Source organism: Phoenix dactylifera, chromosome 14 (assembly GCF_009389715.1).
Source record: "Phoenix dactylifera cultivar Barhee BC4 chromosome 14, palm_55x_up_171113_PBpolish2nd_filt_p, whole genome shotgun sequence".
NCBI lineage: Eukaryota > Viridiplantae > Streptophyta > Magnoliopsida > Arecales > Arecaceae > Phoenix > Phoenix dactylifera.
The window spans coordinates 2,991,072-3,008,103 of NC_052405.1; the positions used below are offsets into that span (position 1 = coordinate 2,991,072).

Below are 17,032 nucleotides of genomic sequence, written 5' to 3' on the forward strand. Positions count from 1 at the left end.
ACCCGGGCCATTCAGGGAGCACCACATCAGCACAAAATAAATGCCACATCAGCAGAAGGGAATTGCATTCTACGTATAAGCACATGAGAAAAGCAAGCATAAGTATGGGCGGCATGCAACATACAGCCAGCCACCTCTGTCGAATGTATAATAAAGTTAAATCTATAGCAAGCATAAGGAAAAGAGGGCTAAAGTGAGCCCCCAGATAATGCCTCGCAAAACTGGAGGCTGACCAACCTGATAATGGTGGCAGAGGATATGACATACGACACTCACCGAAATAGAAATCGAAGTTCTCCAATAGCAGGTGGTCAGCCAGCGGCTTTCAAGAGGATCATGATCCATCTTCTCTTGCACGCAAAACATAAAGCTTTGTCGTTGGATGGCTGCAATTATGGCATCAAGAAGTACGTACCTACCATAATATGCATGCACAAGCTCACCTGAATGACCAAAGAGTATGAAGGTTGCATCATAAGCATCAAATTGCCTTTTTAAAGAGTACATCGTTTCATACATGCCAAAAATCAAGATAGAAGGGTCAACGAAAGTATCTGCGACTGCTCGAGAACAAGGACTGGCCTCGCTCATGAGTTCATTGAAGAACCCGGCTGCTGATGCGAGGGAAGGGGAGTGAAATGCATTTTTTGTCATAACTCGATCGAGGATGGCGAAGCTGGTATTGATGGCGGATTTCTTCCAGGGCTCGTCGAGGGTTTCGATGGAAACGGAGATGCTGTGGAGGAGGGAAATGAAGTGGCAGGCAGAGAGGCGGAGGTTCTCGGTGGCGGCCGACTCGTAAAGGGCGAAGTCGCCGGTCTTGGCGAACGTGCCACGTGTCGAGGGCGTACATTTAATCGGATCGTTCTGAATATGCCGTCAAGAGAACAGAACATGTGATGTGAGTGACCGTCCGACGCTTTAAATGGGCCGATGGATTGTCTTAGATGGGCGTGACTCGCATGTGAAATTTATGCGCGCGTTTGAAAGATCTTCAACTACATCGCGTGGTGGCGCTCCCGTTAAAAATATGCGGACGCCCGTAGAAGAGCTTGACCAGAACTGATACTGTAGGCTGTGCCGTGGGGAATATAGGTTGGAGGGAAAATTAGTTGGAGGTCAGTAGGTTGGATCGTTAAAATATTTTAGGGTCCCACAGCCGCGAGTATATGTACCGCAAATGAAATAATCTGCAGCGTTAATTTTGTGGAATATATTTGTAGAAAATTACTAAAAGTTTCACTCCCTGAGCTTTAATTACGTTTCCACGTAAAACTGCATTGGCATCGCAGGTTTTATTGAGATGCATCCCTCCACGGTATCGCGCCAAAATCGCGCGATAATACCTCCCTCTCTTCCTCAAAACCGCGAAAAAGCTACTTCCAGGGTTTCATCATTTTTGCCCCTTTCCGCTCAAGCGCTCTATGGCGTTTGGGAGTTTCCTTCTCCCGTGCTTTGGCAAAGATTAGAGCAATCTCTTCGCGGTTCTCGATGCCATCGATCCGAATAGAGTAAGTTTTATCAGCTTGTTCTTTTTTTTGAAAAAATCTTTTTCCCCCAGAAACGTAATCTCCGGATTGTTTGATCATATCAAGTGTTTGTGGTTATGGCTCAAATGGAATCGCAACCAAATTACCTTCTTGAATTCAATATATACATTGAAATAAGTGCGTAAGTACTGCATGTGCCCAAGAGTTGGTGAGTTGGTCCGCTAGAAACCAGAGGCTTATAGTTGTTATAAGTTTTGCCATTTTCTGGAGCAGACCCTTTCTGAATCCTGTCTTTGGATTCCATGATTCTCTGTCTAGTAATATGATCTTTGACTGGAAAAATAATGGCTGGCAGTATGTTCTGTTTCCTTGAGAAGTCGAGGACGATGGTGGAAAAAGACCAGAGAGCTGTAACAAATGGCAATCAACTTGCGTCGATTTAATCTTTTTTTCTAATTAAAGATGCATGGAGCCCCAATAAACATAGCTCGGTTGATATTGTTATAGGCCACTCTATGTTAATATATATCAGTACTGGGGAGTTAGCTTACATATTAATGTATAATGAGTGACTAACTGGTCCTGAAAGCTTTCCTCCGCTTGTATGTGGTTAAGAGCATTGGTATTTTGAATCTGTTTGTGGGATTATTCAGTATAGGGATTCTTCTTTAGATGGAAAGCATCAATGGTGCCGGGACCTTTGAGTATATAGCATGGTTCGGGAAATGTTTGCAATATGGAAACAGGGTCAGCTTTACATGCAAAATTTGAAATAATTTAAGCATAGATCTCTTGTTTCTTCCCAGGTTGTCGCAATGTTGTCTCTGCCACTCTAGAAGGTTCGGCCTAGGAAATTTTTGAAGAGATTTCATAATTTTGCTATATCGGCCATGTTTCTACCTAGTATGAAATGCCAATTGCCATATTGACAACTAGTACCAAAATGATGTCGATAGGTCTACATCTTCTTGCTGGGAATGAAACAAATTTCCACTGCACATAGCCACTTTCCATAATTGGCATTGTCTATACCTTGTCAAGAAGTCAAAATTTTCTAGGCCCCACTATGTGGTCTTGTGGTTCTTTGGGGATATAAATCTATATTATACACGCCCGCGCGCACGTAAAGAATAGAGCTAATGTGTAGGAACTCATACAGCAGCACTAATAAGATCTGTCCCAACCGGACGATCGGGGACCCGACATCGATGATTTGAGCCACATGATGTGAATTATTATTTCTAGACTGCTTACTATCAAAAAATCATGTGATTTGAAAATCTCTATCCTATGCATCCAATGGTCAAAAATGGACAATCCAAATAACGCAAAATAATGCATATTTTTTCACCACTAGATGCATAAGCTAGAGATCTTCAAATCATCTATTTTTCTGACAATGAGCAATTTGGAGATAGTAGATTACATAGAGTGGCTTGGAGCATATGGTCCTTCGTGTCCAATAGTATTGATGCTTGCCTCATCTTCATATGATTGAACTTTGCTATGTATGTATACCTAGATTCAGTGAAGTGGTAAGCAAATTCTGGAAAATATTAATATTGTTCATGGATATACAAATTTGCACCACAAAGTGAGAACCTAAGAATTGTATCCAAGGGAGTTGACAAATTAGGCAAGGAAGGAGTTTAAAGAGGAGTAAAGGTCATGGATTAGGGAGCATTTCTTAAATTCTAGTTTTTAGCAAAGTGGGACAAAGTAAGAGGCTAGGAATTGCACATAAGGGAGTGGATGGAATAGCCAGGGAAGGAGGTTGAAGAAGAGTTTATAGGTCATGGGTTAAGGTATGTTTCTTAAAGTCTTGTTTTTAGCTATCAGAAGTCCTTTTCTAAATATTTATGGACTTTAACAAGATTAGATGAGGGAACCATCCTTTTCTTTCTCAATTTTGTTTGCTTGTAGATGCGATGTATAGAATTAGAGTTGGTTTGCTAAAGTGCCAATGTGCTTCTAGGTTATCATATAAGGGGCATAGATCTTGGTAATTTTAAAGGAAATCTTGTTGAATGTTGATAAGCTTGCAAAGTAAGAGGTTATATGGCTCACAATGGTCGGTAATAAAGTTGGTCTAGGTAAATAAGTTAAGTCTAGCAGATAGAAGTTAAATAGATGTGGCCAAGCTAGAAATGATAGAGTGAGAAATAAGTACGTTAGAGGAGCAGAGGAATTGCAAAAATTAAGGACGTAGTGATGATGATAGATCAAGAAGGTATGGGAGCTCCTGTTAAGGCCCTTCTTTAAATGCAAATTAAAATACTTTTTCTTATTGAAGCCCCCTTCAATATTCATTATAGATGCAGTTTTTCTTTTTGAGAAATTGCTTTCCGGCGAAAGCCCAGATGCAGGTTAAGGAGGGAGATCTAAGTTAACATGAATAGAGATTATGAGAAACAATATGGAAAAGCTTGAGACAACACTAGAGGTAGTCCTAAATAGAGATTATGATTATGGTAATGTCACACACACACACACACACATGCATATGCACATATTTATACATATGTATATACATATATATTGCATGCACGTATACATACATATAAATATATATTGCTATTATCTACTTGGGTGGACCGGGAAGTTAGTCTACTCACCTTCAAAATCAATGATAAACCATCTAGACTCAAGATTCAAACCATCGAACATGATCTACATTATGAAAAAGACCTAGTACCAAAATTCATGTGTCTTGATGGTTTCTAATCTAATCATCAAGATGTCAAAATGGACAATTTAATTGCATGCTGCCATGTTTTATTATAAGCTAATCATCAAAACATGGTGAAATTAAACCTATCCATATTCTATATGTGTACATCATGATCTATAAAGTAGATTTTCTATTTATGTTCCCTATCGGTTATTTTATTATACTATTTCTATTGATATTGACTTGACAGAGGTTAGAGATAATTAAAATATATGAATTTTTGTTTCTAGATATATTTTGTAGCATAGATCATGTTCGACTGTTTGGATCTTAAAGATATATTTTGTTTCTAGATATATGATTTTGAAGATGAGTAGACTGATTTCTCTGTCCATCCAAGCACACAATAGCATAATATTTTTATATGTTTGTATATGTGCATGTAATATATGTATATGAGTATATGTAGATATATATATATGTATCTGTACACACACACACCCACCCTTTCACACGAAATGTTGGAGATAGTTTATGGAGGTCATAAGTTGACAATGTATATAAATTTATGCTCAAGAATTGTGGACCATCCAGGTTGAAAAATCAACAGAGGAAAAACTAGGTATAAGATGGGGGATAATGTAGAGTCTTGTTTTAAGTGACTTGTGTGTGAGATTGATCTAGGAAGATCACTGAATTTGATATGGACCACTTCAACCACTATGAATAAGGCTGGACAGGGTCCGTAGCAAGATCTGCCATATCAGAAAGTTGAATCACGAGCCAAACTTCTGAAGGCCATAATTTGATCATATGACGTCCGATTGAGATGATCTTTTTTCGAACTCACGTAACTTTTCAAGCCCTTCGACATGGCGCCGAAATAGGCTGGTCCAAATTCCATTATTTGGACCCGGAAACAGGTTAGTCCAAATTCCATTGTTTCGAACTTTATAACATCCTAGCAATCAAGCCCAAGCCCTGAAACGGGCTGATCAAACCTAAAGTTTTCTTTTCGAGAAAGACTTTGATCGAACATATTTTCTAATTTGGGAAGAATCAAGTGAAGCGATAGAAGGTAAAGTTGATGTAGAAATGGAGATCTATTTTTTATAAGATTTTAGCTTTTTTGAGTTTATTTCTATTAGTCCTATCTATTTTAGGAGAGTGAGTGCTATTAGAACTAGGAGAGAAATCCGACCCGAACTATGCATGGGTAGACCTCACTTTTATAAATATGACTACGTATCTCAGTTTTTGATCATCAATGAAAGAAAATGGACATAAATCCTACTTTGACAAATTTTCTACTTTTTAAAATTTTTTTTGAGAGATTTGAGTTGAGCGGGTTGAGGGAGTTCTTTCTTCTTCCGGATCAAATCAGAGATAATGCTTTTGTAGCTTAGACCTATATGTTTTGTAGTTTTCTTTGTTTATATTTATAAGCAATACCCAAGATTTGAACCTTCAACTTCCTGCAAGGGCCAAACCCTTAGGGGAGAGGTGCCAACTGACTGAGCTTAGAATTATTGTGTATATGTTTCATAAATTAGTTGTGCATGATAAGAAAGTCTGGAGTGGAGATTCAATAAGATAGTTTCGCGTCATAGAGATTTTACACTCAAGGACAACGAGGGAAAGGAAATTTGGTTTCTTTTAGAATCCTTGCTGTTGTCTCTTTTCTCATTGATGGTTGGGTTGTATGATAGAAAGATTGAATGTTTTCAAGTTGCCTTGGTTTGATAGTTATCCAGTAGTGTTTGGTTCTAGAGCTTGTCTTCTTGTGTGCTTATTGGCCCTTTAGAATATATCATGATGCACTACAGCCTATATTTACATCTTGTCTTATTGGTTATTAAAGTTTGCAGTTCAGTTTCTGTTAAATATTTTCTTCTCTTGTTAGATAATATAGGGAAAAAGTGATTATCTATGTCAACAAATTGGACGATCTGAATTTGTAGTCAAGTGTCCTTTTTGTTTGGAGCAGTAATAATCTCTTGTAATTTATGGGCCTTGGTCTTCTCATTTGTTCAAGATGTCATGAGATATTCTTGAGGTTGCTATGGTTTAACTAACAGCTGGTTATTGAAAGTTGAGAATCTTTGGCAGTTATGGTAAGCATTGATTGCATGCATCATTTGAAAGTAAAGAGATGCTTGAATTATTTTGAAGATTAAAACTTTTTTATTGAGGTTTTTTCTTGAGAAACGGATTGATACTGTATAGAAGGCTTTCACTGGTAAAAGTTCCGCAAGTTTTTTTTTTCAATGATGAGTCTCGTAGCTCCTAATTTGTGTTGTTTATATGTGGGCACTTTGCGAGATTGGACAATGGCCTGCAGTGTTTTCTTTGCTTTGGTGTTGCTCTGTCTGATGGAGGGGTCTCTAGCTTTCAATGACTTCTGTTTTCCATTTTCTGTTAAACCTGTTGGCAGCCACCATGGATGACTTGTTCCTCTTATTTTTCATTTGCTTTGTGCATAATGTTGTTCATGTATGCTGCTATTTCACTTTATCTTGTGAACTACATTTTTTCCCAGGGAATTCTGTGAACTCTGAATTACACTTTGAGCCATACCTAAAAAACAACTCTCACTGACCACCCTGAGAACAGTATTCATGTACCCAAAGCTTCTGCCTTTAGGGGGCCTTTACCTGCAAATGCAATTACTTAGGCACAAACCCTTTTCTTCATGATTGTCTGTGTATTGTTCATTCTTGTCTCATTTACTCTTTTTGGTTCATTTGCTTTATGATGCTGTATAGTCCTATGACGAGATAAATGCTCCCTCGAATGAATTCTGAGCTTTTCCTACTGAGGAATGCATATGTCCATATTTTGCCAATTTCGTTCCCTTCGTATTGATTCAAAAGATTTAGTACTGTGGCGAGAAGGATAATAGAGGAACGGCGCCATCATTAATTGCCCGGGCATCTCAAGGGTTTCTAGGAGAGGAATTTCATATAAAAAGATCTTGGTCTCTTGGGACACGCTTCCAGTACAGAGTTGACCAGATATAAGAAGAAAACCTCGATCTTGAAAAACAGCCTGGCCCAGGTTTGTGAAGTGATGCAAGAAAGCTAGTATTCAGACTGGTGGTAACTGCCAAGGATCCAAATTGTAACAAATAAAGTGTAAACCTCTTTGTGATATGAATTTTCAACATTGGCTGATTGAAATGTGTGAGATTCAAACTCCAAAAGGTCATTTTATAACAAATCTAAAATCGAATATGTTTTACTGATTGTTCTTTTGCTGTGTTTCATCAAACATTTTGGAAAAGCGACAATTTAGAAAAGCTGAAGAAATTAAAACTGCCTTTTCTTTTCTCTGTAAATCCTAAAATTTGGTTTATCATTATCTCTTCTGACAGAAGTGATGAGCACTCGAGGAGCCTCTTAACGAACTGGAGATTCAATTCACTTAATGAAGCTTGGGATGAATTATATTCATCAGGGTTGGTAGGGCAGTAAATGTTGAAGAACACTTGTTGCACAATTAGAGACTTCAGGACCTTGTTATACCCCACGTAGGGTATCGTATCACTCATGGAGTATTGGGGGACTTACACTGTTCTGTATAATATAAGTAGGCTATAGCTGCTATTACACGACCTTTACAATAATGCTTTTGGTTGTTAGGCTTCCTCAGGTTTCTTTTACTATATCAAACAAGTGATGAACTTCTAATTGTTTCAAAGGTGGTATCCTTTGCAGCAAGCTCTTGCTATCTATAGTTTATTTGTTTCTCAAGATTTAATTAATTGCACTTTGTTACAGTTGTTTTGGAGTCAGTTTCAATGTCTTGTTCAAAGCATTGTTCTGCAGCTTGGTTTGTGATTGAAAAATTATAGAGGCTCTTATAATAAAATTTGCATTTAGATTTCTATTCTGACTATTCATGGTTTCATTGCCTATGAATGGATGTCTAATGTGATCTTAGTGGTAACAAATTGTATTAAATTTTACAAGCGGGAAAAAGACTTTACATATCGAAGTTTCCTGAAACACAAATTGCTAGTGCTGCCCGTTGGAATTATATTGGCAAACCAAATGACAGTATGCCCTGCATCTAGTCCAATATTGTTTCTTTATTGGCAACATAACACAAGCAGTTCCGTGATATGTTCTCCTTTCTTTGTAATGACTGTTGGTGGTGTCATTGATTCATAAGGATGCATCACAAAAACAACATTCACAATATACACTGTTCTCTTATTTCATCTACAGTCTTCAGAAGTGATGCATCTTGGCTGACTTCTTGCCCATATAGCAGTGTCATCCAACTCATTCTGAAGGAATTCTCTACGAACCAATAGACTTCCATTAAAAAGCATTTTTTCCCTCATGTTTGGTACACATTAGAAGCCAAACATTGCAAAATCTGTTTTCCATCTTTTGCTTGTTTGCATTGTGGAACAGTCAGTTCAACGTATCATGACATGCTTTTGGATGTTGGATGGTAGGCGCTGCATCCGCCAGTTACTGCTTAATAATATGCTGCCTGTTTATTATTTTTTTTCATGCTATACTGGTTTATCCTTGGAGTATATATGGTCGAAATTATTTATGATCCTTCTTGTTGTTTAAAATTCACACATGGATTTTTAAAAAAAGATAGATAGAAAGAAAGAATGGAATTAGCTTATTTTAATTGTTATGGCTATCTATACATCTGCTCCCTTTTTTTTTAACAGTGTTTGAACAATAGAGGTCCAGGATAACACCTGCAGTTAAATTGTCGATATCTTATCCAATAAAATACCGCCAACTTGATGAGTTGACAGAACATATTTTGTTCTTACTTTTATTGTTTGATATTAAGTTGTCAACTTCCATCAAATCACCAGATGTTAATATAATTGATGCATTTCAGATCTTCAGGATACATGTTCAAGGTGCCAGAATCTTGCTGACAGTAAACTGAATTGTTAGGTCTAGGGTGGATTAGAAAATTATGAGGTGGAAGAAAAAAAACTTGAGAAATGTATTGCATCCCAAATTATGCTCTAATGTGTTATTTTCTGGGAATCAAACAGAGAGATGTGTAAGATACACTTACCCATATTCAATGATTTTATTGCCTTAAAATAAGAGACTAAATTATCACATGTGCTACCTAATCCTTATAACTTTCTAGCTGGTTAGTGAGTATATTGGTGCTCTTCTAACTTTCTTGCTTTGAATCTGTTCTTCTGGTTTATTAAGCCTTCTGTCTCAGGGATTCTTGTCCTTCAAACCAAAATCTTTTAATAATTTATTACCTGTCTTTGATGTTGTTCCTATCCTATAAACCTATAGGATCAAATTTCTACTTTTCTTCTGATGCTGGGATATGCTACCAAGGCATTTCAAACGCATGAACCATGTAGACTTATTTGCCTCCTTTCTAGATTTATGACAAACAGTTGCTATGTGCTAGCTTTTGACCCTCCAGAAGTGTAGCAGACCGTGACATTGCAACTTGCAAAGCAACTGGAAGGGATATCTAAAAGGATACCTAAGAATGTTGTCTTTTTCCTATACTACAAATGGCTCGTGGCTCTATTTTGTTGTCGTCTGTGGATATACATGGGAGATAGACGAATCCAACTCTCTCCAGTGACTGAAATAACCATATCCCAAACAAGCACTGTTTGAGGGAGCTCTTGTTGACCCTGAGGTATTCCGCTTCCTCATTTCCTCTTCTAATGTGGACTTTTGGGATCAGAAGGAACTAGAAACACCTCCAATACTGACATTATTTTATTATATAATGCTTGAAAGAGTAGGTCTATAAGAATAACTCTCTCGCCGTATGGCGAGATAGGGTTGGTGCAACTCGCAGATTTGCTGCCAAACTCGATAGGGCGCCGATCGTGAGCTGGATGAATTTTTTGTGTTTCCACCTGGGAAAAAAGTACTACGCCGTCAAGGATCTTCCGATCAAAGTGAATTTGGCTTAAGGTTATCATGATCATATCATGGTTAGACCAACTAGTTGCTGCATGTGATATAGCCTGGTGGCTGCAGTAATCTGCAACTTACGTTATCAGGCAATTCTATTTCTTCGGTTTGCATTGTGGAATCTACAAACACTGAATACAGGAACATAGCGAATGACTATTATCTAGTAATAATTTCCACTGACTATTCTTTTCATATGTCCAAGCCATGCATTGCATTCTCGCTGGAACATAGCGAAAGAATGCATCTTCTGATGGGAGAATTTCTTGTCAAAATTGGAGGTTTATGAGTACAAGTTCATGGCAAATGATGATTATTTTTTTTTTTTGGATAATATTTGTGATATGTGGCATTCAAGGTTAAGACACTGAAACACAAAATTTATCTTCCAGAAGTACGTACGAAGTTTGTTTTCTATGAAGCGATCGAGAGGCTTGTGGATTGTGTACGGTGACAGCCGCCCGTGGTTGAAGTTGGGAAAATACCAAAAAAAAAAAAGCTTTTCTATTAGTATGGTGTCCATTTCATTGATCTTGATGTCAAATTGTACAAATGCTCGTGAACTGAAATATGCTTAATTTAAGTTGTTATTATAGATACCGGTTGCTTAAACTGGGGTTTTAGGTTTTCTTAAATTTTAGTGGGAGTCGGCACACTGGGACAAATTATATCGTGCATCACGCGCATCATCTTGGCAGTTCACCATGCCCATCACGTAACAATGCATCATGCTGATGAAATAAACTTATTTTGTAGATCTCATTCATCAAAAGTTTATCCTGATGATTGGCAAATGAAAACGAGCATATGCAATTGACATGATGCACCGTGACATAATGCATGTGACATAGAATATAATATCTCCCATCATAGGTGCAGGGCTCACTGCTGATAGCCACTAGATCTGGAGAAATTATATTCAACACCAGACCAATTCATTTATGCCGCATAGATATACTGACCACCTCAATAATGAAAGTAGAGGAAGGAAGCAAGCATAGTTACCTCACCCCATCTTACTTGATATCTAGTTGAGATTTTTGAATCCAAAGTCCAAATCCAATTCAAAAAATTTATGAAAAATCCTGTTCTAAACCTATCCGGCAAACAGGTTGACGGATAGATAGGCATTAAACCTAACTCAAGTTACAATGAAAAAGAAAAAGGTTTGCACCTTTTAAAATTTTTAATTCTCCATATATAATCTCAATAGGTTTATCTCGACTGGTATATTAAGGGGGCGTTTGGTATGGGGTGATCGTCCCAGAATCAAGGGTGATGTGGATGAAGGTGATGAGAACACTGTGTTTGGTTGCACCACGGTGATCCTACGTGGTAGTGATCCTAAATCACCTCCATTCCTCAAATCACCGCCCAACTCGGTGATGGGATACGCCTCCTTGAGGTCGGAAATCCAAAATCACCCCATGGCAGTGAATTAAAAGTTAAGGACAAAAATACCCCTTAATTTAACAGAAAAATATCAATATACCATCAATATATTATGTCAATGATATATATATATATATAATATTATGTTGATATTATATATTATATTAATGATATATATATTATATTATAATATATTACTAATCATATTATTATCCTATTATTATTGAAGGATAATTTTAAATTATAGTAGAAATATATTATTATATTGTATATTTATATAATGAAAATATTTAATATTTTACTCCTATTTACCTTATTTTCCTAATCAAAATAATTATTAGTATTAAAAAATCTATTATAAGTTTAAATAAAAATATTAATTCTATAATGAAAAATAACATATTTTTGTAAGATTAATAATTTATAGGAGTAATAAATATATTTTTATAGAATATATTAATAATTAATATATTGATAAATATATAAATATTTTATTATAATATATTTTATATGATTAATAAATATTTAATAAGGGCTACTAAAAGTAGAATATGTGACAAAATTATGGAGCTATTATAGGAATTAGCATATTGACTTACATTTTTGATTTATGAGAATTAAAAACACATAAAAAATCCATCTAAGATATATCAAGCGTATTTGTGGTATTATATGGTAGATGATCTTGGATCCCTGTACCATATCAAACAAGTTACTCATGGATACCTGGAGATTTTTAATCACTGGACCATGACTTACCAAACACATTTATTTTAGATCACTGGAAATCAAATCACTCCAGTATTCGGATCACTGGAGATCTTAGATCATCGTGGTGATCCTGTTGGGATTACCAAACGCCCCCTAAGTGGAGTAGGGAAATCCAAAATTTTTCATCACAGCTAATATTCTCAAATTGAGATATCAAAATTTTCCCTGGTATAATAATTCCAAAAATTAAGAGCTATTCTCAAGAAAAGTTTATCTAATAAATAAATAAAAAATAATCTAAAAAATAAGAGACGCCACGTCAATGCCACATTAAAAAAAAGATATCCTTTTGGTTGATTGGTGAGTCTAAATAACACTGTCCTGACGTGCCGACACACACCTGATAGTTTCCTCGTGTTAGTCGGCAAGTCGGGACCGTGTTCATGGTTGCTTGGTGATGCATCGAATTGCCAGCGGATGGAGGGAGATATGTGGGGCTGGACCCTTGCTGGCGCGTGAAACCGCGGTCAAATGTTGCCCAATTTAGTTCGGCTGGGGACCGTGGGCTCGCGGCCGACGTCTACTCAATGTCTGCCCCATCGTCGTGCCTTCTGTCGGCATGCCCTTTCCATCGCCACCTTAACGAACCCATCTTGAGCACGTCCAAAGCCACCCAAAATGTACGGCATTTTTTTTTTTTTTTTTTTTTGCATGGGAGAGAGATCCTTTTAAAGGAGTGTCGGCGATTACTACCCACTGCTGAGAGATATTCGGACCATAAGCCGTGATGGAATAGTGATTTAGATGAAGCATGTGATTTTTTTTTTGGGGGGGCGGGGGGTCAAAGCAGCAATTCATATAGCTCTAATGTGAGTATATCCAGCTAGATCAAGAGAAAGCAAAAAGTACAAAGGTTGGGCGACGAAGGATGCGACCCAGTCTGCTGCACCGTTCGCCTTCCTATATACATGTGCTACCTGAACATCTCTCAACTCCTGGACCAACTTGCGAGACTCTCGAGTGAGAAGATGCCCATCACCATACTTGTCCACTCTCCGGATCCAATCGATCATAATGGAGGAATCCCCCTCAAGACACACACGCTCGGCACCCAAGACCTGCCTCGCATAAAAGAGCCCCTCCCAGACTAGCTTGAGCTTTGCCCCAGCACCGTGAGACCAGGCGTACGACGACCATCCGCTGCTATCAGACTGCCCAGATGGTCTCGAATAACAAATCCAACACTTCCAGAAACTCCGTCCACCGACATACTACCATCAAAGTTTAATTTGAGATGACTAAGGGATGGAGGTACCCAAGAGATGAAGAATGTGTTTAGAGAGGCTAATGGAGCTGCAGATTGAGTAGCTTCTTTGTTGCTAACTACTCGGAGAATCACCTATAGGTGGGAGAGGCGGACTTGTTTAGTGCTTTTTGGAATGTATTGCTTTTTGATTTTTTTGACTGTATCCGTACACGGTATATATCGTACTTTTATTATAAGAAGAAGGAGGAGAAGAAGAAAGAAGAAAAAAGAAACGGCCCAAAATGTGGCCGTCGGCGGTCATAAGATTATTCCAAACTAAAAACGTTATTTTGTTTCTGGGGCAGAGAGCCAGCTCGCCGAAGCCAAAAGATAAGCCAACGAAAAGCTTCTCGAAACCAGTATAAATAAAATCCGGCTTTACCAAAGCCCCACATCGGGCTCTGTTTTCCTCTTGGAAAAATGGACGTAAGTCGAGGTCAACTTTCGGCGGCGTAATCGCACGTTTATTCCATGGATGTTAGTTTGGTCCTATATAAAAACCTTCTCGTGCTCAAGAAAAAATGGGGTCTACTCTCTGTTTTGATTAAAAAAAAGAAATAAATCCTTAATTAACAGGCAAGCTGGAACAGGAAGCGATGACCATTTTGTTGCAGGTAATCAAACCCATAAGCTCAAGAAACCTTTTTATAAGAGGTCGTCAACCTAAATTATGTTCAATTAATGGAGGCTTTCCCATCATTGCACTGCACAACTGAAGGAGGCTAGATGAGATCGATGACTATAGATTGTAATAGCAGGAAAAGTACAAGTATTCAATTGGAAGTACGACACTTGATCTTCTGTTGCTAAACAAAGGGATGTAATCATCTGGACAAATCTTAACTAATATCCCTATTAAATGTTACCTTATGTTTCTATGTGCCTATCTTTCGCATAAGCCAGAAAGGGGGGGGGGAAATGCTTGTAAAGCTAGTGAGTTTTTTCCACTGTGGCTCTGGATAAATATCAATCCGTCTCCTCCCCTCCAACCACAGGAAGAAGGCCAACTTCCACCTACTTATTCCTCTTGACCAAGGGCGAGGAAAGAAGAAAAAAAAAAACTAACTTTACACTTGAACTTTATTTTTTTCACTTGCGAAAATGAGATTAGTAGTGATAAAAGGTAGCATGAAAAGTTGATGACACGACATACCATCTTAGATGCGTGAAACTTATACATGCTAGTGCAAGATCCCCGCCCCCCCCCCCCCCCCCCCCCCCCCCCCCCCCCCCCCCCACCCAACACACACACACAAAAATAAAAATAAAAAAACGTAAATTAAACCATGGATAGCAGCATTCTTACTGCTGAAGTGTGGTTCACCTAAGCCCTGCTTTGCTTTCTTAGCACACATCACACCACGGACCCCACCCATAGCTGAAATCTACAGCCCATCTCTAAAGGTAGGCCAAGTGGGACCAATTAATCTAGTTTAATTCAGCTCCTCCAAGGACAGCCCTGCCAGAATCATGTTCGCACGTATATTTCCCTACATGAATAATGGGCCACGTACAATAGTTTGATGTGTACATGCATGCAGCTGGTATGCAGATGCTTCTTAATTATCCTGTTGGTTTGGTCTCTGAAGTGCGACGCCTTTGGCCGGTCCTCTCATCCCCCCCTTTTTAACATGGTCTCTCAACCTGCATCGCCTTTGGCATGTATATTTCTCCTTTTTTAAAAACTTTTAATTTGTTACTCTAAAGCTCAAAGCACAGTTCATCATCAAGCTGCTAATCCTTCAAGTATTGATTATTTTATATTCAGCACGATCTTAAAAGAAGGCTACTACATGCATTGAAAGTCTACCGCATGTCTCGGTAGCAAAGGGTGTAGATATTAAAATGGCCACGAGTACCATACAAAAGATTAATTGAGTAGCTCTATATATTTTAGTTTCAGAAACAAGCAGGCAGGTTTTAGTATATGACTATCTTAACAATATTGTCATTTTACCCCACACTCATATGAGTTTTGTTTAGGTTTGGACCACTTGGAAAATAGCAAAATATATGTAAGCAACCAAATGATCACATATGTAATATGCTAGTAGAATAATTGAAAGATCCGGTAGCCTGCAACTGTTGACAAGTCTTTAATTAACTAAAAGACTATAAAACTTTCCTGCACACATGATCGAGCATGTCCATGGCATGTGGCTTACACAATCAAAATAATGTTATTGCTTCTATTTTACATGAAAGAATCCTCTGCTTAGACACCATGAACAATAAAACATAAAAATGGATTTGAAACAAAAGCTTAATGATTTTACCCAACAACCGTAGATTTGTTGGTTGGCACCTCCCTGTCCCTTGCCCGCGTAGAAACAGGCTCTAGGTTTAAACTTATTTATTTATTTCTTCATTATTTATTTATTTATTTTATGTTAGACCACTAATAAATAGAGGACCACTAATAAATAGATGTGTGATGTTTTCTTTTTTCAAATAACCAAATCAATAAGGCATATATATATATATATATATATATATATATATATATATATATATATATATATATATATATTGGACTTCCAGTTCGTGCCTTCTCTTCCCCCTCCGCCTCATGAATACAAAACATGGTGGCAAATTATTAGAAAACAAAAAAAATCAACTTCATGTATGAGTAGTAATTAGGTCAGACTGACTTAGATACGGATCGTGTTGGATATGAATTGGGTCAAAAATACCAACCCAAATCTGACCTATTTATTAAACAAGTCAAAATTTTAAATCCGAATTCGACCTGTTTATTAAACAGATAATCCAACTCAACACACATAATCCATTTATTAAACTGGTTAAATAGATTAAACTGATTAGACATATTTTTAATGGGTTAAATGGATTTAAACAGATTAAACAGGTTAAGCAGGTCAGAAACAGGTTGAGTTTCAAACAGATTAAACAAGTCTTAAACAGGTTAAATGGGTCGGATCATAACCCCATCCAATTATTAAACGAGCTAGTTAAAACAGATTAAACAAGTCAAAGATTTAAATATGTACCCAATCTGTTTAATAAATAAGTTTAAATAGGTTGATCCATTTACGACTTAAATTTATTCATGTCAAACCAAATTTTTTTAAAACAAATTGTCCGCAAATCAAATTGATGGGTCGGATTATAAATTGTCACTCTTACCTTCAGGCAACTAGCTGGACCAAGTCTTGAAACAAAGCAAAACAAATTTGATGGTTGCGGGTGAAAGACACAAATAAGATTAAAGAAATTTGACGTTTTGAAGTGGTACTGAAACGTTGATGTCCACTGTGCATTCTTTTCTTGGAAAAGGTCAAAAGAAAGATATTTGAAGTGAAAAATAAGCTATCCAATTTGCAAGATTATTGATCTCTAATTGCATAGTTAAAACGTGGACGAGTATAATTCCTTGTAACAACGTAGTCAAATTCTACATCCCCTCGAAGCTGACTTGGTCCATAGAAAATTGTTGAGCTTTTGTGCCTAGCACTAGCACTAGTGATCAACTACACAGAAAACCATAACCACGAAT

The 17,032-nt window shown here is 37.4% G+C and overlaps 1 long non-coding RNA gene across 1 annotated transcript; it reads left to right on the top strand.

Annotated features, from left to right (window-relative positions):
• The first annotated feature begins 1,255 nt into the window (after positions 1-1,255).
• On the top strand, positions 1,256-8,049 carry LOC103706084. Its single transcript, XR_603908.4, has 2 exons — positions 1,256-1,511; positions 7,535-8,049. It is a non-coding gene; the product is annotated as an uncharacterized LOC103706084 (long non-coding RNA).
• The last annotated feature ends 8,983 nt before the right edge of the window (positions 8,050-17,032 follow it).